Consider the following 14554-nt stretch of genomic DNA (forward strand, 5'->3'; position numbering starts at 1 on the left):
TCTTGGTGTGATGTAATGTAATACAAAGATTTGTTACGAATTATTACCATTTTGGTGTGATGTAATGTAATACAAAGATTTGTTACCAATTATGACCATGTTGGTGTGATGTAATGTAATTCAAAGATTTGTTAAGAATTATGACCATCTTGATGTGATGTAATGTAATACAAAGATTTGTTACGAATTATGATCATGTTGGTGTGATGTAATGTAATACAAAGATTTGTTACGAATTATGACCATCTTGGTGTGATGTAATGTAATACAAAGATTTGTTAAGAATTATGACCATCTTGGTGTGATGTAATGTAATACAAAGATTTGTTAAGAATTATGACCATGTTGGTGTGATGTAATGTAATACAAAGATTTGTTAAGAATTATGACCATGTTGGTGTGATGTAATGTAATACAAAGATTTGTTACGAATTATGACCATCTTGGTGTGATGTAATGTAATACAAAGATTTGTTACGAATTATGACCATTTTGGTGTGATGTAATGTAATACAAAGATTTGTTACCAATTATGACCATGTTGGTGTGATGTAATGTAATACAAAGATTTGTTAAGAATTATGACCATCTTGGTGTGATGTAATGTAATACAAAGATTTGTTACGAATTATGACCATCTTGGTGTGATGTAATGTAATACAAAGATTTGTTACGAATTATGACCATGTTGGTGTGATGTAATGTAATACAAAGATTTGTTACGAATTATGACCATCTTGGTGTGATGTAATGTAATACAAAGATTTGTTACGAATTATGACCATCTTGGTGTGATGTAATGTAATACAAAGATTTGTTAAGAATTATGACCATCTTGGTGTGATGTAATGTAATACAAAGATTTGTTAAGAATTATGACCATCTTGGTGTGATGTAATGTAATACAAAGATTTGTTACGAATTATGACCATCTTGGTGTGATGTAATGTAATACAAAGATTTGTTAAGAATTATGACCATGTTGGTGTGATGTAATGTAATACAAAGATTTGTTACGAATTATGACCATGTTGGTGTGATGTAATGTAATACAAAGATTTGTTACGAATTATGACCATGTTGGTGTGATGTAATGTAATACAAAGATTTGTTAAGAATTATGACCATCTTGGTGTGATGTAATGTAATACAAAGATTTGTTACGAATTATGACCATGTTGGTGTGATGTAATGTAATACAAAGATTTGTTAAGAATTATGACCATGTTGGTGTGATGTAATGTAATACAAAGATTTGTTAAGAATTATGACCATGTTGGTGTGATGTAATGTAATACAAAGATTTGTTAAGAATTATGACCATCTTGGTGTGATGTAATGTAATACAAAGATTTGTTAAGAATTATGACCATCTTGGTGTGATGTAATGTAATACAAAGATTTGTTAAGAATTATGACCATGTTGGTGTGATGTAATGTAATACAAAGATTTGTTACGAATTATGACCATCTTGGTGTGATGTAATGTAATACAAAGATTTGTTACGAATTATGACCATCTTGGTGTGATGTAATGTAATACAAAGATTTGTTACGAATTATGACCATCTTGGTGTGATGTAATGTAATACAAAGATTTGTTACGAATTATGACCATCTTGGTGTGATGAAATGTAATACAAAGATTTGTTACGAATTATTACCATTTTGGTGTGATGTAATGTAATACAAAGATTTGTTACCAATTATGACCATGTTGGTGTGATGTAATGTAATTCAAAGATTTGTTAAGAATTATGACCATCTTGATGTGATGTAATGTAATACAAAGATTTGTTACGAATTATGACCATCTTGGTGTGATGTAATGTAATACAAAGATTTGTTACGAATTATGACCATCTTGGTGTGATGTAATGTAATACAAAGATTTGTTAAGAATTATGACCATGTTGGTGTGATGTAATGTAATACAAAGATTTGTTAAGAATTATGACCATGTTGGTGTGATGTAATGTAATACAAAGATTTGTTACGAATTATGACCATCTTGGTGTGATGAAATGTAATACAAAGATTTGTTACGAATTATTACCATTTTGGTGTGATGTAATGTAATACAAAGATTTGTTACCAATTATGACCATGTTGGTGTGATGTAATGTAATACAAAGATTTGTTAACCATCTTGATGTGAATTATGACCATCTTTGGTGTGATGTAATGTAATACAAAGATTTGTTACGAATTATGACCATCTTGGTGTGATGTAATGTAATACAAAGATTTGTTTCGAATTATGACCATGTTGGTGTGATGTAATGTAATACAAAGATTTGTTTCGAATTATGACCATCTTGGTGTGATGTAATGTAATACAAAGATTTGTTACGAATTATGACCATCTTGGTGTGATGTAATGTAATACAAAGATTTGTTAAGAATTATGACCATGTTGGTGTGATGTAATGTAATACAAAGATTTGTTAAGAATTATGACCATGTTGGTGTGATGTAATGTAATACAAAGATTTGTTACGAATTATGACCATCTTGGTGTGATGTAATGTAATACAAAGATTTGTTAAGAATTATGACCATGTTGGTGTGATGTAATGTAATACAAAGATTTGTTACGAATTATGACCATGTTGGTGTGATGTAATGTAATACAAAGATTTGTTACGAATTATGACCATGTTGGTGTGATGTAATGTAATACAAAGATTTGTTACGAATTATGACCATGTTGGTGTGATGTAATGTAATACAAAGATTTGTTAAGAATTATGACCATCTTGGTGTGATGTAATGTAATACAAAGATTTGTTACGAATTATGACCATCTTGGTGTGATGTAATGTAATGTAATTATGACCATGTTGGTGTGATGTAATGTAATAAAAGATTTGTTAAGAATTATGACCATGTTGGTGTGATGTAATGTAATACAAAGATTTGTTAAGAATTATGACCATGTTGGTGTGATGTAATGTAATACAAAGATTTGTTAAGAATTATGACCATCTTGGTGTGATGTAATGTAATACAAAGATTTGTTAAGAATTATGACCATGTTGGTGTGATGTAATGTAATACAAAGATTTGTTAAGAATTATGACCATGTTGGTGTGATGTAATGTAATACAAAGATTTGTTACGAATTATGACCATCTTGGTGTGATGTAATGTAATACAAAGATTTGTTACGAATTATGACCATCTTGGTGTGATGTAATGTAATACAAAGATTTGTTACGAATTATGACCATCTTGGTGTGATGTAATGTAATACAAAGATTTGTTACGAATTATGACCATCTTGGTGTGATGTAATGTAATACAAAGATTTGTTACGAATTATGACCATCTTGGTGTGATGTAATGTAATACAAAGATTTGTTACGAATTATGACCATCTTGGTGTGATGTAATGTAATACAAAGATTTGTTAAGAATTATGACCATCTTGGTGTGATGTAATGTAATACAAAGATTTGTTACGAATTATGACCATCTTGGTGTGATGTAATGTAATACAAAGATTTGTTAAGAATTATGACCATGTTGGTGTGATGTAATGTAATACAAAGATTTGTTACGAATTATGACCATGTTGGTGTGATGTAATGTAATACAAAGATTTGTTAAGAATTATGACCATCTTGGTGTGATGTAATGTAATACAAAGATTTGTTACGAATTATGACCATGTTGGTGTGATGTAATGTAATACAAAGATTTGTTAAGAATTATGACCATGTTGGTGTGATGTAATGTAATACAAAGATTTGTTAAGAATTATGACCATGTTGGTGTGATGTAATGTAATACAAAGATTTGTTAAGAATTATGACCATCTTGGTGTGATGTAATGTAATACAAAGATTTGTTAAGAATTATGACCATCTTGGTGTGATGTAATGTAATACAAAGATTTGTTAAGAATTATGACCATGTTGGTGTGATGTAATGTAATACAAAGATTTGTTACGAATTATGACCATTTTGGAGTGATGTAATGTAATACAAAGATTTGTTACGAATTATGACCATCTTGGTGTGATGTAATGTAATACAAAGATTTGTTACGAATTATGACCATTTTGGTGTGATGTAATGTAATACAAAGATTTGTTACGAATTATGACCATCTTGGTGTGATGTAATGTAATACAAAGATTTGTTAAGAATTATGACCATCTTGGTGTGATGTAATGTAATACAAAGATTTGTTACGAATTATGACCATGTTGGTGTGATGTAATGTAATACAAAGATTTGTTACGAATTATGACCATCTTGGTGTGATGTAATGTAATACAAAGATTTGTTAAGAATTATGACCATCTTGGTGTGATGTAATGTAATACAAAGATTTGTTAAGAATTATGACCATGTTGGTGTGATGTAATGTAATACAAAGATTTGTTAAGAATTATGACCATCTTGGTGTGATGTAATGTAATACAAAGATTTGTTACGAATTATGACCATCTTGGTGTGATGTAATGTAATACAAAGATTTGTTAAGAATTATGACCATGTTGGTGTGATGTAATGTAATACAAAGATTTGTTACGAATTATGACCATGTTGGTGTGATGTAATGTAATACAAAGATTTGTTAAGAATTATGACCATCTTGGTGTGATGTAATGTAATACAAAGATTTGTTACGAATTATGACCATGTTGGTGTGATGTAATGTAATACAAAGATTTGTTAAGAATTATGACCATCTTGGTGTGATGTAATGTAATACAAAGATTTGTTAAGAATTATGACCATGTTGGTGTGATGTAATGTAATACAAAGATTTGTTACGAATTATGACCATGTTGGTGTGATGTAATGTAATACAAAGATTTGTTAAGAATTATGACCATCTTGGTGTGATGTAATGTAATACAAAGATTTGTTACGAATTATGACCATGTTGGTGTGATGTAATGTAATACAAAGATTTGTTAAGAATTATGACCATCTTGGTGTGATGTAATGTAATACAAAGATTTGTTACGAATTATGACCATCTTGGTGTGATGTAATGTAATACAAAGATTTGTTAAGAATTATGACCATGTTGGTGTGATGTAATGTAATACAAAGATTTGTTACGAATTATGACCATCTTGGTGTGATGTAATGTAATACAAAGATTTGTTAAGAATTATGACCATGTTGGTGTGATGTAATGTAATACAAAGATTTGTTACGAATTATGACCATGTTGGTGTGATGTAATGTAATACAAAGATTTGTTACGAATTATGACCATGTTGGTGTGATGTAATGTAATACAAAGATTTGTTAAGAATTATGACCATCTTGGTGTGATGTAATGTAATACAAAGATTTGTTACGAATTATGACCATGTTGGTGTGATGTAATGTAATACAAAGATTTGTTAAGAATTATGACCATCTTGGTGTGATGTAATGTAATACAAAGATTTGTTACGAATTATGACCATGTTGGTGTGATGTAATGTAATACAAAGATTTGTTAAGAATTATGACCATGTTGGTGTGATGTAATGTAATACAAAGATTTGTTACGAATTATGACCATCTTGGTGTGATGTAATGTAATACAAAGATTTGTTAAGAATTATGACCATGTTGGTGTGATGTAATGTAATACAAAGATTTGTTAAGAATTATGACCATCTTGGTGTGATGTAATGTAATACAAAGATTTGTTACGAATTATGACCATCTTGGTGTGATGTAATGTAATACAAAGATTTGTTAAGAATTATGACCATGTTGGTGTGATGTAATGTAATACAAAGATTTGTTACGAATTATGACCATGTTGGTGTGATGTAATGTAATACAAAGATTTCTTACGAATTATGACCATGTTGGTGTGATGTAATGTAATACAAAGATTTGTTAAGAATTATGACCATGTTGGTGTGATGTAATGTAATACAAAGATTTGTTACGAATTATGACCATGTTGGTGTGATGTAATGTAATACAAAGATTTGTTACGAATTATGACCATGTTGGTGTGATGTAATGTAATACAAAGATTTGTTACGAATTATGACCATCTTGGTGTGATGTAATGTAATACAAAGATTTGTTACGAATTATGACCATCTTGGTGTGATGTAATGTAATACAAATATTTGTTACGAATTATGACCATCTTGGTGTGATGTAATGTAATACAAAGATTTGTTACGAATTATGACCATCTTGGTGTGATGTAATGTAATACAAAGATTTGTTAAGAATTATGACCATGTTGGTGTGATGTAATGTAATACAAAAATTTGTTAGGAATTATGACCATCTTGGTGTGATGTAATGTAATACAAAAATTTGTTAGGAATTATGACCATCTTGGTGTGATGTAATGTAATACAAAGATTTGTTACGAATTATGACCATCTTGGTGTGATGAAATGTAATACAAAGATTTGTTACGAATTATTACCATTTTGGTGTGATGTAATGTAATACAAAGATTTGTTACCAATTATGACCATCTTGGTGTGATGTAATGTAATACAAAGATTTCTTACGAATTATGACCATGTTGGTGTGATGTAATGTAATTCAAAGATTTGTTAAGAATTATGACCATCTTGGTGTGATGTAATGTCATACAAAGATTTGTTACGAATTATGACCATCTTGGTGTGATGTAATGTAATACAAAGATTTGTTAAGAATTATGACCATTTTGGTGTGATGTAAGGTAATACAAAGATTTGTTACGACATATGACCATCTTGGTGTGATGTAATGTAATACAAAGATTTGTTAAGAATTATGACCATGTTGGTGTGATGTAATGTAATACAAAGATTTGTTACGAATTATGACCATGTTGGTGTGATGTAATGTAATACAAAGATTTCTTACGAATTATGACCATGTTGGTGTGATGTAATGTAATACAAAGATTTGTTTCGAATTATGACCATCTTGGTGTGATGTAATGTAATACAATGATTTCTTACGAATTATGACCATGTTGGTGTGACGTAATGTAATTCAAAGATTTGTTAAGAATTATGACCATCTTGGTGTGATGTAATGTAATACAAAGATTTGTTACGAATTATGACCATGTTGGTGTGATGTAATGTAATACAAAGATTTGTTAAGAATTATGACCATGTTGGTGTGATGTAATGTAATACAAAGATTTGTTAAGAATTATGACCATGTTGGTGTGATGTAATGTAATACAAAGATTTCTTACGAATTATGACCATGTTGGTGTGATGTAATGTCATTCAAAGATTTGTTAAGAATTATGATCATGTTGGTGTGATGTAATGTCATGCAAAGATTTGTTACGAATTATGACCATCTTGGTGTGATGTAATGTAATACAAAGATTTGTTTCGAATTATGACCATCTTGGTGTGATGTAATGTAATACAAAGATTTGTTAAGAATTATGACCATGTTGGTGTGATGTAATGTAATACAAAGATTTGTTAAGAATTATGACCATCTTGGTGTGATGTAATGTAATACAAAGATTTGTTACGAATTATGACCATCTTGGTGTGATGTAATGTAATACAAAGATTTGTTAAGAATTATGACCATGTTGGTGTGATGTAATGTAATACAAAGATTTGTTACGAATTATGACCATGTTGGTGTGATGTAATGTAATACAAAGATTTCTTACGAATTATGACCATGTTGGTGTGATGTAATGTAATACAAAGATTTGTTAAGAATTATGACCATGTTGGTGTGATGTAATGTAATACAAAGATTTGTTACGAATTATGACCATGTTGGTGTGATGTAATGTAATACAAAGATTTCTTACGAATTATGACCATGTTGGTGTGATGTAATGTAATACAAAGATTTGTTACGAATTATGACCATCTTGGTGTGATGTAATGTAATACAAAGATTTGTTTCGAATTATGACCATCTTGGTGTGATGTAATGTAATACAAAGATTTGTTAAGAATTATGACCATGTTGGTGTGATGTAATGTAATACAAAGATTTGTTAAGAATTATGACCATCTTGGTGTGATGTAATGTAATACAAAGATTTGTTACGAATTATGACCATCTTGGTGTGATGTAATGTAATACAAAGATTTGTTAAGAATTATGACCATGTTGGTGTGATGTAATGTAATACAAAGATTTGTGAAGAATTATGACCATCTTGGTGTGATGTAATGTAATACAAAGATTTGTTAAGAATTATGACCATCTTGGTGTGATGTAATGTAATACAAAGATTTGTTAAGAATTATGACCATATTGGTGTGATGTAATGTAATACAAAGATTTGTTAAGAATTATGACCATGTTGGTGTGATGTAATGTAACACAAAGATTTGTTAAGAATTATGACCATGTTGGTGTGATGTAATGTAATACAAAGATTTGTTTAGAATTATGACCATGTTGGTGTGATGTAATGTAATACAAAGATTTGTTACGAATTATGACCATGTTGGTGTGATGTAATGTAATACAAAGATTTGTTAAGAATTATGACCATGTTGGTGTGATGTAATGTAATACAAAGATTTGTTAAGAATTATGACCATCTTGGTGTGATGTAATGTAATACAAAGATTTGTTAAGAATTATGACCATCTTGGTGTGATGTAATGTAATACAAAGATTTCTTACGAATTATGACCATGTTGGTGTGATGTAATGTAATACAAAGATTTGTTACGAATTATGACCATCTTGGTGTGATGTAATGTAATACAAAGATTTGTTTCGAATTATGACCATCTTGGTGTGATGTAATGTAATACAAAGATTTGTTAAGAATTATGACCATGTTGGTGTGATGTAATGTAATACAAAGATTTGTTAAGAATTATGATCATCTTGGTGTGATGTAATGTAATACAAAGATTTGTTACAAAGAATTATGACCATCTTGGTGTGATGTAATGTAATACAAAGATTTGTTAAGAATTATGACCATGTTGGTGTGATGTAATGTAATACAAAGATTTGTTAAGAATTATGACCATGTTGGTGTGATGTAATGTAATACAAAGATTTGTTACGAATTATGACCATGTTGGTGTGATGTAATGTAATACAAAGATTTGTTAAGAATTATGACCATGTTGGTGTGATGTAATGTAATACAAAGATTTGTTAAGAATTATGACCATGTTGGTGTGATGTAATGTAATACAAAGATTTGTTAAGAATTATGACCATGTTGGTGTGATGTAATGTAATACAAAGATTTGTTAAGAATTATGACCATCTTGGTGTGATGTAATGTAATACAAAGATTTGTTAAGAATTATGACCATGTTGGTGTGATGTAATGTAATACAAAGATTTGTTAAGAATTATGACCATGTTGGTGTGATATAATGTAATACAAAGATTTGTTACGAATTATGACCATCTTGGTGTGATGTAATGTAATACAAAGATTTGTTACGAATTATGACCATCTTGGTGTGATGTAATGTAATACAAAGATTTGTTACGAATTATGACCATGTTGGTGTGATGTAATGTAATACAAAGATTTGTTTCGAATTATGACCATCTTGGTGTGATGTAATGTAATACAAAGATTTGTTTCGAATTATGACCATCTTGGTGTGATGTAATGTAATACAAAGATTTGTTACGAATTATGACCATCTTGGTGTGATGTAATGTAATACAAAGATTTGTTAAGAATTATGACCATGTTGGTGTGATGTAATGTAATACAAAGATTTGTTAAGAATTATGACCATGTTGGTGTGATGTAATGTAATACAAAAGATTTGTTAAGAATTATGACCATGTTGGTGTGATGTAATGTAATACAAAGATTTGTTAAGAATTATGACCATGTTGGTGTGATGTAATGTAATACAAAGATTTGTTAAGAATTATGACCATCTTGGTGTGATGTAATGTAATACAAAGATTTGTTAAGAATTATGACCATGTTGGTGTGATGTAATGTAATACAAAGATTTGTTAAGAATTATGACCATCTTGGTGTGATGTAATGTAATACAAAGATTTGTTAAGAATTATGACCATCTTGGTGTGATGTAATGTAATACAAAGATTTGTTAAGAATTATGACCATCTTGGTGTGATGTAATGTAATACAAAGATTTGTTAAGAATTATGACCATCTTGGTGTGATGTAATGTAATACAAAGATTTGTTAAGAATTATGATCATCTTGGTGTGATGTAATGTAATACAAAGATTTGTTAAGAATTATGACCATCTTGGTGTGATGTAATACCATACAAATTATCGATTATTGTGATTTATTGCTACACAGTCTATGGAGCTCTGGTAATGAGCAATAGACCTCGTCAGGAGAGGTTCCAACACATAATTAGTTTTATTTGACCTAGAAAATACGTTTTTCATATATATATCTTGTACCATATAAGTTATTCATTCTAATTTACATTTAATTGACTTGGTTTTTGCTAACAAAAATGATAGCTACTGTACTTTATATTCAGATGGTTTTAATTTTCCTCTCTCCAAACAGAGTTTATCTTAAGCCCAGTAGATCGACTTGTAATATAAGATGTGCATCTTGTTTTACTATAACATCATTAGGTGTTCCCAATTACAAACTTTAAAAAGATTATTTCTCTTTCTTCTAGCTATCTTCGAATCTCTTGATTGTCACCTGAAATAACTACCTTGACCTCTAAGCTGAACGATCTTTATTTAACAACTCACCATTTTTAATTTTTCTTCTTTCATCGTAAAAGCTTTTCCTGGGTACGTTTAAGATCTCATGTCCTGGATATAAGTCATCAATAATAGACCTACGTCACTGTCATTTGTACTTTCACTGACTTTGTCTTCTTGTTCTGGAATCTTCAATACAAAACAGTCATTAGATTAATGACCTTCAGCTTGTTGTTGATTCTTACTGGCTATTTCACAGGACATGTTGATCTGAAATTGCACTGGTAACTTTCAACTTTTATCTTGCCATTTGTGGACACACTGCCATCTATAGGTATACAAAAGAATTAATGAATTATCTTTAAAATAAAATCAAACTTTCAGGGAAAGGTTTTGTAAAATAAAGTGTAATTAAACGTTTTGAAACCTCCTCCTACATTAGATCATGTTCTATGTTATATCGTTATAGGAAATTTGCCATAAACAGCCGATACAGGTTGATTGCATTATCCCAAATCTCTCATCTGCCAACAACTACATCATATTGTATGTAACTTTCCTGCCAACAAATATATCATATTGTATATAACCTATCTGTAGAAAAATATATTGCAAATAACTTACCTACCAATAAATATATGGTATTGCGCGTGAGTTACCTCACAATAAATATTTTATCTTCCATTTCATGTGCTTGCCAAAACATGAGTAATACTGTATATGAATTACCTGCCAATTAATATATAATATTGCATATAAATTATTATTACCTGAAAATAACTATATGTGACTTACATATCAATAAATACAGCGACTTCCGTATAAATTACCTGACGAAAATTATATCACATAGTATATCATTTATTACTCGCAAACAAATATACTATCGGAAATGTGACATACTTGCAAATAATCATATCATTTTCCATATATCTCACGTGGCAATAAATATTGAATCTTCTAACGGCTTTCTGTTAAAAATATATTATGTTCCATATGACTAGCTTATTAGCAAGTATGTCGTTTTCTTTCTGAGTTGCTTCATAATAAATACACCATATTTTATATAAGATGCCTGCTAACAAAAATATATTACATTGTATATGAATATTTAATATGAGTATTTCGTATTCTATGTCAATTTCAAGAACATAAATAATTTATCACAAGGTTGTTCGAATAACACTATTTGGGTCTACTAACACAAGCGTATTTCAAACTGGTAATTTGTGACACTTAGGTAGAGCAACTGTTTGAAAACAAAGACTTATCCATTCCTAAGTCAAATTATTAAGCAAACCAGTTTTACTGTTTTGAGTAATGATTGTTTTATAAACGTTTAATAAGGAATAAAAATTGATATGAAATTGTTGACTAAACAATGCATACTGTGTATTTGTGTATATAGATGGCGCTTATGCTCCGAAAACGTAAAGTAATTTTACTTTCTCGAAATTGCGTGACTTCAGAAGAACCTTCACCGATATAGAGAACAAAAAAAAAAAAAAAATATATTACACCAACCGTAATTACTTCGTGCCTCGAACTGTTGCTTTGGAAAATAAATTTTTCCTTTTTTTTAAAATCATTTGCTGGTAATTATTCTCCACGAAATAGTTATTTACTGGACGTCACGGAAAACCTAATATTGCCGTTATCTTAAACTATCTTCATTCTACGATGTATAAGGCTATACATTACAAAGAGCATTTTTCAATACCAACATACAAGTAAACAATACTTACGATTTAAAACAAACGACACAAAACGTTTCTTTTTTCCTACGGTAAAAACTCGAAAACTAATGTACAATAACATACAATTTACTCACCCTCATCAACTTATGGATACGAATATTGCAACTAGAGTCCAAGGTCTACGACTTCCTTCTCTCAACCCCAGATAAAAACAGGTCTAAATTCATTGTGAATGCCTGCACACTAACGAATTGGGGGTAGCCTAGTGGCTAGTTATGTGGTGCAATTAATCAAGGAGTCCAAGGCTCGAGATGAGCTGTCTTTAAAACTTTCTATATTCCCAGCTGTGGGTACGTTATAAAATTGACAAGGAATCCTATTATTCAGTTCAAAGGGTCACTGAGGCAGCGGGTAACATCTACTAGCTAATTTCTCTTTGTTCATTAGTTCAAAGTCAGGGCAGGCTTTACTTGTGTTCTGAAAGTCTTTTGTTGTTACGACCGCTTAACCCACATACTCGCACTGTGTAACGATTAGATTGAAAATTACAATTTCAACTGCATAAAGAACAATATAATTTTTTATTTGGAAAATAAGAAACACCAATAAACCGAATCCAGAAAACATTAAATTACATTTTTAGAACTTCCAAAAAAAAAGAACAAGGCGCTGAAAATCGCTCTCAAACATGTTGTTGTTGTTTTGAACTAAACACAAAGCTACACAATGCGCTATCTGTGCTCTACCCACCACGAATATCGAAACCCGGATTTTATCGTTGTAAGTCCGCACACATACCGCTGAGCCACTAGGAGGCTCTCTCAAACATACTGACAGACAGAATCTTGTGAGTTTATTTCAACCCCAAATAAACAGAAAACACAGGAACGCGTTCTGTCAAGTTGATTGGAGGAAGGAATATTTCCTTAGTTTAGTGTTCTAAATAAACAAATAAAAAACATTTGTTTTCTTAATGTAAAGCTACAAATAGAATATCTACATTCTATCCACCACGATAATCGAACCCCAGATTTTTTGTACTGTGTCTATGTGTGTTTTCCTATAATAAAGCTACATCGGGCTATCTGTTGAGTCCACCAAGGGGAATCAAACCCCTGATTTTAGCGTTATAAATCCATAGACTTAGCGCTTTATACTACTAGCGGGGAACTTTATATTGAGAATCCATAATCTCATTAGTGATTCACCAGGGAGTGAAAGGAAAGGAAAAAACGCCGAGATAAAACATAATCTGTCAAGTATATTGAAAGGTTGCAATTTTGTTTGTTTTCACATCAAGCTATCTTTTGTGTCCATCACGGGGAATCGAACTTCAGATTTTACATACAGACTCGTTGCACATTGGTTTTGAACGAAAGTAACCTATCACACTATGAATTACTTAACAATATTTTAACACAGTGTCCAGTCATCTTGTATGCAATGTACGTTACCAGGTGTGTGCGGGGGTTCCATCTGTTGTTGTTCCACATTGTTACCCTCTTAGTGTACTTAACACTACAATCGGTGTTTAGCGAAGTTATCATTAATAACTTCATACCAAAAGTAAAGCAATTAATAATTAAGAAATAAAAGGTAAATATACGGATATCAAATTAAAAGTTAATAATACCATTAATCACTACACACAAAAATTAAAACCTATGATAATTGGAGTAAATGAGTACACACTAATTTTAATGTGAACCAAAACCATGTTTACTATGTGGTGAAGCTACTCCCATATGTACTGAAGCTCTGTTCAGTGTATATTAAAGCTATTCTCATATCCGTTTAGACTATGGTTAGTGTAAATCAAATGAATATTGAGGTGTACTGCGTTAAAATTACGTTCACTTTCGTTAAAAATATGTTTAGTGTGTAGTTATGATTATCGTTATTCAATGTGCATTTAAATTATTTACATGTGTACCTAGATTACGGTGAGTATATTTCATACGTTTTTAGGCATCTATATAAATATAATAGTACTTTCTGTTGTCTGTCTGTATAAATATAACAGTATTGTCTGTTGTCCATCCATGTAACTATATATATATATATATATATAAATATAACAGTATTGTCTGTTATCCATCCATGTAATTACTTATCTATATAAATAAAATAGCATTGTCTGTATTCTATCCAGATAACAATTTACCAATATAAATATAATAGCACTGTCTGTTGTCTATCCATGTGACTATGCATCTACATAAAAATAATAGTATTGT

The 14554-nt window shown here is 30.3% G+C and overlaps 1 protein-coding gene across 2 annotated transcripts in view; it reads right to left on the bottom strand.

Annotated features, from left to right (window-relative positions):
• The window catches only part of LOC143255044 (epithelial sodium channel subunit beta-like), a 53572-nt gene that overhangs the window by 32609 nt on the left and 6409 nt on the right, over positions 1–14554 (bottom strand). Inside the window, exons 1-2 of one of the 2 annotated variants that reach the window (XM_076510082.1) lie at positions 12452–12676; positions 10669–10948 (exon numbers count right to left, since the gene is read on the bottom strand). The gene's annotated coding sequence lies outside the window, so the exon portion shown is untranslated. Of the gene's footprint in view, positions 1–10668; positions 10949–12451; positions 12677–14554 lie in introns of those variants that run through there. The other variant, XM_076510081.1, reaches the window with a different exon arrangement.

The sequence above is a fragment of the Tachypleus tridentatus genome, chromosome 7 (assembly GCF_004210375.1).
Source record: "Tachypleus tridentatus isolate NWPU-2018 chromosome 7, ASM421037v1, whole genome shotgun sequence".
In the NCBI taxonomy this organism is placed as follows: domain Eukaryota; kingdom Metazoa; phylum Arthropoda; class Merostomata; order Xiphosura; family Limulidae; genus Tachypleus; species Tachypleus tridentatus.